Source organism: Schistocerca piceifrons, chromosome 7 (assembly GCF_021461385.2).
Source record: "Schistocerca piceifrons isolate TAMUIC-IGC-003096 chromosome 7, iqSchPice1.1, whole genome shotgun sequence".
NCBI classification, from domain to species: domain Eukaryota; kingdom Metazoa; phylum Arthropoda; class Insecta; order Orthoptera; family Acrididae; genus Schistocerca; species Schistocerca piceifrons.
This window is the reverse complement of record NC_060144.1, coordinates 258,205,332-258,215,493: the sequence shown is the minus strand read 5'-3', so window position 1 is coordinate 258,215,493 and position 10,162 is coordinate 258,205,332.

Here is a 10,162-nt window from a genome sequence, read left to right as displayed (position 1 = left end):
CTTGGTTTCGCCAAGTGTTGAAGACACTCACCGCAGCACTCCTCGAACACCCGACATGTCGTGCAGTTTCCGAAATGCTCGTGCCGAGTCTCCGGACGTTTACAATCTGCCCTCCGTCAAACTCAGGTAGATCGTGCGGCTTCCCTATTCTACACACAGGTAGCACACTCACTGTTACTATATGCACCGTGCGTGTGTCTGCCTAGCAGTCATTCCTCGTCAGGTGACGCTGCTATCGCGTGGACAGGTTTATATCGATAGTAGTTCGGTGCACATAATGTTCTGGCTAATCAGTGTAAATCACACACGATGAGTGGTAATTTGCATATCGTATTGCATCATTTCAATCACATCACGCGTCAGGGTGACGGTGCTATTACAGACGGCCCAGAGTGTCAAACCACCACGCTACAGGCTATTTGAGACTATTAACGGGTGTGTTTTAATAATGAAATGATCGACGCATGTTGTTAGTTAGTTAGTTACACGTTTCATAGAACATTTGAACGATTCTTTTACCGAAATCATGTGAAACGAGTCAGTCTACAGGATATGTATTGTATTATATTGTGTGTGAACCGGGGACCTAGAAACGACGGAGAGGCTCCGTCCCCGCCGCAGCCGCAGTGGTCCACAACCCCACGACAACTTCCGCAGCCCACTTCAACTCTCCGCCGCCCCACACCGAACTCAGGGTTATTGTACGGTTCAGCCCTCGGTGGACCCCCCCCCCCCCCCCCCCCCCCAGGGAACGTTTCACACCAGACGAGTGTAACCCCTATGTTTGCGTGGTAGAGTAATGGTGGTGTAAGCGTACGTGAAGAACTTGCTTGCGCAGCAATCGCCGACATTGTGTAACAACTTGTTTGCGCAGCAATCGCCGACATAGTGTAACAACTCGTTTGCGCAGCAATCGCCGAAATAGTGTAACAACTTGTTTGCGCAGCAATCAGCGACATAGTGTAACTGAGGCGGAATAAGGGGAACCAGCCCGCATACGCCGAGACAGATGGAAAACCGCCTAAAAACCATCCACAGACTGGCCGGTACACTGGACCTCGACACAAATCCGCCGGGCGGATTCATGCCGGGGACCAGGCGCTCCTTCCCACCCAGAAAGCCGTGCGTTAGACCGCACGGTCAACCGGGCGGGCCAGGATATGTATACCTGATTAGTGATAACATTAATGACCACATTAGTTTGTTGGAGTACTCAGGGCGCTACACTTAAAAACTAGTTGCTTGTTTCTTCTTTTCCTTTTTTGTGCTACCAGTTCCTGTTTAGAAATTCGTCCATGTAACGGAAGGAGTTACCCAGGAGATATGATTTTAGGTTAGATTTAAAAATTGCTTTGCTTCCTGTCAAACTTTTTATGATATTGGGCATATCATCAAAAATTTTTGTTACTGCATATTGAATCCTTTTCTACGCCACAGGCAGCTGTAAAAATGGGTAATAATTTTTTTCTTTAGTATTGTAGATATCAGTTTCACTATTCGTCCCAAATTGTGGTGGATTGTTTTTGAGGAATTTCATAAGCGAATATATGTATTGTAATTGTGCAGTTAAAATGCCAAACTCTTTGAAGATGCACCTACAGCCGACCGCGGTGGCCGTGCGGTTCTAGGCGCTCCAGTCCGGAGCCGCGCTGCTGCTACGGTCTCAGGTTCGAATCCTGCCTCGGGCATGGATGTGTGTGATGTCCTTAGGTTAGTTAGGTTTAAGTAGTTCTAAGTTCTAGGGGACTGATGACCACAGCAGTTGAGTCCCATAGTGCTCAGAGCCATTTTTTGCACCTACATGACGATCGCAAGTGAACTCATCATATTATTCTTACTGTTCGGTTTTGTGCAATCAATACTATCATTCTAAGTGATTAGTTGCCACGGAAAATTATTCCATAAGACATAACTGACTGTAAATATCCAAAATACGTCAGGAGACTGATTCTTTGTTCCCAAGAATAGCAATTACACGCAAACAGAAGTGACTGAACTTAATTGTTTGAATAGCTCAGTAATGTCCTTATTGCTGTGGTCTTCAGTCCGAAGACTGAATTAATGCTTTCATGTATAAGCCTCTTCATTACTGCAAAACGACACCAAAGTAAGTTTTAAATATAACTTAATATCATTTCTCTTGGATAATTCTATTAATTTCACGCATTTCTATCTAAAAATGGTAGCCAATAAAACAAATAAATAAACTGAGTTAGGACTAAAAAGTAATTTGAAACTTCCTGGCAGATTAAAACTGTGTGCCGGACAGAGACTCGAACTCGAAACCTTTGCCTTTCGCGGGCAGTTGGTAGAGCACTTGCCCGCGAAAGGCAAAGGTCCCGAATTCGAGTCTCTGCCAGGAAGTTTCATATAAGCGCACACTCCGCTGCAGAGTGGAAATCTCATTCTGAAAAAATAATTTGTTCGTTAATGTTAACACTACACACGCACACATATCCTGTAAACTGACATGTTCCACGCCATTTCGATAAACGAACCGTTCAAGTGATCTATGTAATTCGTAAATAACTACCTAACTATGTATTTGAGCCTCCTTATTATACTCAAATTTTGCTCTTCTTCTATAATTTTTACATCGCAAATCTGATTCCATTACGAAACGGATGATTTCATGAGGACCCAAGATGTGTCGTATAAACCAATCCCTTACTTTAGTCAAGTTGGGCCAAAAATTTCTGCCTCAGTTTGATTCAGTACCTATTCATTAGTATTCGATCTACCCATCTAATTTTTAGGTTTCTTCTACTGCAACACATTATAATAGCTCCTATTCTGTTCTTGTATGCGCTGTTTATAGTTCATCCTTCACTTCCATACATGTGTACACTCCGAAGAAATACCTCTAGAAAGAATTTCCTAACAAATTTATATTCGTGTTAACAAATTTCTCTTACTGAGAGGGGTTTTCTTAGTAATGTTAGTCTTCATTTTATATCCTCTCTGCTTTGGCCATCGTCATAGTTATTTTGTTTCCCAAAAACTCCTCAGTACTTTTAGTGTCTCATTTCTTATTCCTAGGCTATCAGCATCACCTCATTTAATTTGACTACATTCCATTAACTTCCTTTTATTTTTGTTGACGTTCACCTTAGAACCTCTTCTCAAGGCATTATCCATTTCACTTCAAAGTTCTTTCAACTACTTTGCTGTCTGTATCAGAATTACAATGTCAATGGCAAACCTGAAAGCTTTTGTTGCATCTCCCTGAAATTCCCTTCCCTTTCCAAGTTTATATTTGGTTTCCTTTAACTGCTTGCTCATAGTAAAGACTCAATAACATAGGGGAGAGAGTGCAACTCCGTCTCACGTCCTTCTCAACCACTGTTTCCCTTTCATTCCTTCGACTCTTACAACTACCGTCTGGTTTCTGTACTAATTGTAGGAGACTTCACACTCATAGCAGTCAATATAGTCACAAGCTTTCTCTAAATCTACAAATGTTATAAGTGTCCTGTATGTTTTCCTTTCTTCAACCACTCTTCTAAGATACTCCGTAGGGTTATTATTGCCTCAGATGTTCTTACATTTCTCTGGATGCCAAACAGATGTTTCAAGGATCGGATTCTAGCAGTTTTTCCATTCTTCTATAAATAATTCGTAAAAGTACTTTACAACCATGTGTTATTAAACTGGTGATTCGGTAACATTCACCTACCTGTCAGCACATAGCTACTTTGGAACAGCGGTCACTAGCTGGAATAGTTCTGTCATGGCCGGCTGCCCCGAGGATCTCTATAATTTTGAAGAAATTTCGTCGATTCCAGGGGCTTTGTCTCATCTTAGATCCTATAGTCCTGTATTAAAGTTTTTGCCCAGTATCCTACCTCCCTTGTTATTTCATCTAGTTACTCACCTCGTTTTATAATTTTGTCTTCAAGTTGATTTCACTTGTAGAGATTTGCTATATATTCGTCCGACACTGCAGCCTTCCCTTCTTTGTTTCTTACGGGCTTGCATGTTAGCTCTTAATATTTATACAGGTGCTTCTCTTTTAAGTAAAGGCCTCATTAATTTTTCTATAGGCAGCATCTGTCTTTGCCCTAGTCCTGCATGCTTCTTCAGTCTTGCATTTCTCATCTAATTAATTCTGCTTTGCTACTTTGCGCTTCCAGTCACTCTCATTTTCAGACGTATGTATTCCTTTTTTCCATCTTCGTTTCATACATTTTTTTATTTAATTCTTTCGAGAATTATATTCAGTATACTGTGCGTTAAACAGTATTTCTACAGGGCCTTTATCTTTTTGCCTGTGTTATCATCTTTTGCCTTCATTATTTCGCCTCTCAAAGCTTCCATTCCGTCTTATAGATGCCTAATGGAGCCTTTGGAATGCACAAGAATTTACGGTTCTTTCAATTTATCCTGGTCTCAGCATCTCATTTTCTATCTTTCAGCTATATCTTGTGTTAATCTGCAGTTCATAACAAATAAATTATGATCAGAGTTTATAACTGTTCTTGGAAATGATCTGCAGTTTAGAACCTGGTTTCTAAGTCCCTGAATTACCAATGTACAGTATAAGCTACCTGAAACCTTATACAGTCCCTACTGGTGTCTTACACGTACACAACCTTCTTTCTTTCACGAGTAATACAGGCATATTAAAACTTTCATTGGTTTACGAAAATACGTCAGCGGAAGCTTTTAAAGCAGAAACTATCATTACACACAAATGGCAAATGAGTGACAAGCAGCAGCAATTTTAACTTCTGAGGGGAAAGTCACCATTATCATAGTCATCTCATAGTGTACTCTGAGAATATAAGACTCTCCATCCTGTTCAGGCTTCTCGCCACTTCGCAGCCGCTGTTATTGCCAAATCTTCTCCTCCATTCTGAATGTTTCCATCCATTGTCCCTATACCTTCCCCTGCCGTCTTCGTTTCCATTTTGTGTCTTCCTAAAATGGTTCAAATGACTCTAAGCACTATGGGACTTAACATCTGAGGTCATCAGTCCCCTAGACTTAGAACTACTTAAACCTAACTAACCTAAGGACATCACACACATCCATGCCCGAGGTAGGATTCGAACTTGCGACCGTAGCAGCAGCGTGTGTCTTCCTAGCCATCCATTCTGTTAACATGGTCATACAACTGAAATGTTGTTTTCTCATTCTTCTTTTTAAGGGAGTTCTCGTGTGTTAGCTCCCTCACACTTCCATTTATTTTCACAAAAATTTCATTACACTCTCCACACAGTTTTCCTCTTTCCTTATGATGCTGGTTTCTGCAGCCTACAACAGGCTGGCACACAATATGTCTGATGTTATGGGGCAGTTTTTCCCAAATTGGTCTGTAGGCTGATCAATAACATACATCAGACTACTAAATCAGTTCAAACTACGAGCGGAGCATGAAAGTATGCAAGTAACTGAAACTCACTGATGATTTTGAATATAATTAGTATTTCTTCATTTCATTTTTATTTGGTGGTGAAAGAGATTTGTAATTGTTCTGTGAGTTGAGTCCGCTGGCTGACTGTGAGAATGCGAGGGCAGCAGGAATAGAATAGGAAATGGCTCGTAAAAGTGTTCTTTCGCTACAAGGCAGAGTCACTGGGAAGTGAACACTGGCCGACGGCCGCTCTTTGGGACATCCACGTAGGCCGAACTCGGCTAGTTGCAAATCGGCATTGTGAGCCACTTAGCAATCTGCAATGCTATGGGAAAACATGAAACACACAGAGTGAGAGACGTCTGCTGGGCAGAAAGAAGATCAGCAGTAACTGATGTGTAAGTTTTTTAAGAGATCCCAGGATTGACTCACCAAAACTGTTTTTGTGGAAGGGATGAAAACTTACCAGTTCCTACATGCAGCTGTATCACTGACGAAAATAGTGGGAGAGAATTTCTGCTTTCTGCACCCACTCTAAGAGCGAAATGCACTTAATAATTCCTTTCATGATCTATACAATGTTTGGAGTCAAGTCCGTTCCTTTTGGTAACATTCTTGTTACCTATATTTTCATTCCATAGTTTGACGAAACACTTCCTCTCTATTTCCATGTGAGGTATGGTACCCATATTTAAGATTTTATTTGACGACCACTGTTCACGTCCAGATGTTCAATAATAACCGTTGCACGACTTTGTCGTAATAGTCCATATGATGTTACGGGGAATGGTCTGTTGACTGTATAGGTCACTGGATTCAAATCTTGTGAGCATCAAGGGGTATGCTTAAAACTCAACTATAGTCTCACACTCCTGTATCACCTTCTTAGTTTTATGGGTGATTTCTTGATTTCATATCACTCCTCTCACAGTTCTCATAAAGCTATCAGTTTATGTGGCACGCTTACCTATCTATTTGGCATCCTTTCAATTTCTATATGTTGAATTAAATTTTAGACTATACTCTTGCTCACCTTCTTTTGAATGATATCACTGCAGCTCTGCTTCCTCATCAGTCTTCCCCACATTATCAAAACATAAGCAAACAACAGTACTTGTAAGACCTGACATCGTCGAGTGAAGGAGATTCAGTGATCAGCATTCTTTGTTAAAAAATTTAATAGTTTTGATTGCAATAAAATACAGAACTTGCTGATTGTCGTTTTTGTTGACTGTAACTATTCTGAGATCATGCTTACAAAAGAATTAATAAACTTTACAATGTTGGCTACAACACTTTATTTACAAAGGGTACATATGTGGACAACGTTAGCCACAACAACATCGTTACATGTGTCCAATACCGTACTTAGGGACTGATTCTTTAGTCAGCATGAACTGAGGGTGACTGCTAGTCAACCAAAATCAGTAATCAGCAAGTTATAATTATATTTTATTGTGGCGAAGATAATTAAAATTTTCATCCAACAACATTGCTATAATCCAACTTGCTCTTCAGCCACTCGTGTGATTATACCATCCATTTTTATCGAAAACAGAGGACTTCAACGTTTCTCGAGCCAGCCTACCTGTTCTCTCTCTTCTCGCTCTCACTCAGTTTACGCTTCTGTGATACACTTATTTCATCCTTAGTACAAGTAAATTTCTCTACATCTTACCGTCTTAGTGGCTGTCAATGTTTTCACCTACACTCATGCTCATAAATTAAGGATAATGTTGGTGCATGGTGAAACAACGCTCTGGAGGGCGGTTTGTGGGTTTAAATCACCTCGGAGTACGACCATGCGGTGCATTTGACCTGCGGTCGTCGCGCGGTGGCGCTGACAGCAGTTCACATACCCAGAGGTGTGTTGGTGCATGCCAGAGTACGGTGCAGCGAGTAAGTGTGCAGACGTTTTCAGACGTGCTAATGGTGACTGGGTGTTGAAAATGGCTCAAAGAACACATATTGATGACGTTATGAGGGATAGAATACTAGGGCGACTGGAGGCTGGTCAAACACAGCAGGTCGTAGTACGGGCCCTCCGTGTGCCACAAAGTGTGACAAGATTATGGCAACGATTCCAGCAGACAGGAAACGTGTCCAGGCGCTACAGTACGGGACGACCACAGTGTACACACCTCAAGAAGACGGATATGTCACCATCAGTGCCCGCAGACGGCCACGGAGTACTGCAGGTAGCCTTGCTCGGGACCTTACCGCACCCACTGGAACAGTTGTCTCCAGACACTCAGTCTACAGACGACTGAACAGGCATGGTTTATTCTCCCGGAGACCTGCAAGATGAATTCCACTGAACACTGGTCACAGGAGAGCCGTAAAGCCTGGTGTCAAGAACACAGTTCATGGTCATTGGAACAGTGGTCCCAGGTTATTCTCACGGGCGAGTCTGAACAGTGATTCTCGCCGGGTTTTATCTGGCGTGAACTAGGAACCAGATACCAACATTTAATGTCCTTGAAAGGGATCTGTATGGAGGTCGCGGTTTGATTGTGTGGTGTGGGATTATGATTGGTGCACGTACACCCCTGCATGTCTTTGACAGAGGAACTCTAACAGGTCAGGTGTATCGCGACGTCATTTTGCACCAGTATGTCTGCCTTTTCAGGGATGCAGTAGGTTCCACCTTCCTCCTGATGGATGATAACGTACGGCCCAACGAGCTGCGATCGTGGAGGAGTACCTTGAAACAGAAGATATCAAGTGAATGGAGTGGCCTGCTTGTTGTCCAAACTCCCATCGAGAACGTCTGGGATGCTCTCGGTGGACGTATCGCTGCACGTCTTCAAACCCCTACGACACTTCAGGAGCTCGGACAGGCACTGGTGCAAGAATGGGAGGCTGCACCCCAGCAGCTGCTCGACCATCTGACCCAGAATATGCCAACCCGTTGTGCCGCCTGTGTACGTGTGCATGGTGATCATATCCCATACTGATGTCGGGGTACATGCGCAGGAAACAGTGGCGTTTTGTAGCACATGTGTTTCGGGACGGTTTTCTCAACTTATCACCAATACCGTGGACTTACAGATCTGTGTCGTGTGTGTTCCCTATGTGCCTATGCTATTAGCGCCAGTTTTGTGTAGTGCCACGTTGTGTGGTACCACATTCTGCGGTTATCCTTAATTTATACGGTTTCATATGCTGTCTCTAAACCCAGGAAGACCATCGGTAAATCTCTTCCATACTCTTAGTGCCGTTCCTGCAACAGTCCCACCGCAAATATAAGATCCACTGTGGACCATTCTGGTCTGAAGCCACGCCGTATCTGTTTTTACTATTGCTTCTCATTCACGATGTCTTATACTAGCAACTCCAGTTGAATCAAACAATTACACCAAACGAAATGGCGTTCTGCGAGGAATCCCAATTAAGACAGTAATCTATATATTCATGTTTCTGGTATTCAGTCAACACTAATTTTACTTAAAATGCATTTTGATTCATAAATTATGATGTAACCCGAGTTACTTTCAAGCAGAACTACTTCAAAACGAGGCTGCAGTTTTGGAAAGGTACCTTACGAACCCAGCGTTTGACTGTTAAGAGCCGTCAGCTAAACAATTTTTCTTTGGAATTTCAGGTTGGCAATATTTCACAACGTAACCATGCAGGCTTATAACCAAGTATCGTTTTTTTTTCAAAATTAGCTGTTGCCTTTAAATTAATGTGTTTGCATGGGACAGGACAACCTGTGGTGTCTGAACACTTGACTAGGCGATCGAGGACAAAAATGAGGAACTTCAGCTGCTGTGCATTCAGACATTCATGCACTCTGGCGGTTACCAAGTATATTTGGATATTTCAAACGCATCGCAATTTAGTCACGCACTAATACACTACCACACACAATTCCTTATTAATGACAGTAGCGTCGTTTTTTATCTCTTTGATGTTAAACCTCATAATATTAACAATATCTTCACAAAAATTCTGTTTTCATGTAATGTAACGATAGTTCACTACGTGCGCAGGAGTTTAACTTCATTTACCACATCCATCCCGTGCTCCAGAAGAAAGACAATTTCTTATAAAGAAATATCGTTTGCCTGACTGACGTAGACGTGAACCGCATACTGGCTTTTCCCAAGGTTTACGTCAATGTGGTGCTGCATCTCATTAGCTCCTCATGACGTCCTGCTGTGGGACAGAGATTTTTCCTTGACATTGTAAACGCTCCTCCACTGCTAAAAATACGGTTAGCGGCGTCAGTTAAACCGTGACGGAACTACAAGAACTTCTTAAGCAGTATGCAATTACGGACAGTGCGTCAGCAGCTCTGTTTTGCTTCCTCTCATGAATGAATAAGTCCGTGTCTTCCAAGCGGCATTAGACCAGTAGTAGCTGGCCTCCGCAAGCCACCTTAATGTGCGTGACGGTGGGTACTTGTGGAACCACTATCTTTCCGTCTTTCCTAGTTCCATTCGGGAATGGTACGTGAGAAGAATGATTGTCATTAATTTCTTGGATTTTCTTATTTTTATCTATTCATGAGACGTATTTGGGAGTTAGTAATATGTCGTCCAGCTCTATCTGGAACGTAGGGCCGGCCGCTGGTGACAGAGCGGTTCTAGGCGCTTCAGTCTGGAACCGCGCGAGCGCTACGGTCATAGGTTCGAATCCTGCCTCGGGCATGGATGTGTGTGATATCCTTAGGTTAGTTAGGTTTAAGTAGTTCTCAGTTCTAGGGGACTGATGACCTGAGATGTCAAGTTCCATAGTGGTCAGAGCCATTTGAACCATTTTTTGGAACATAGGCTTTCAGAATTTTAACAGCACACCCTA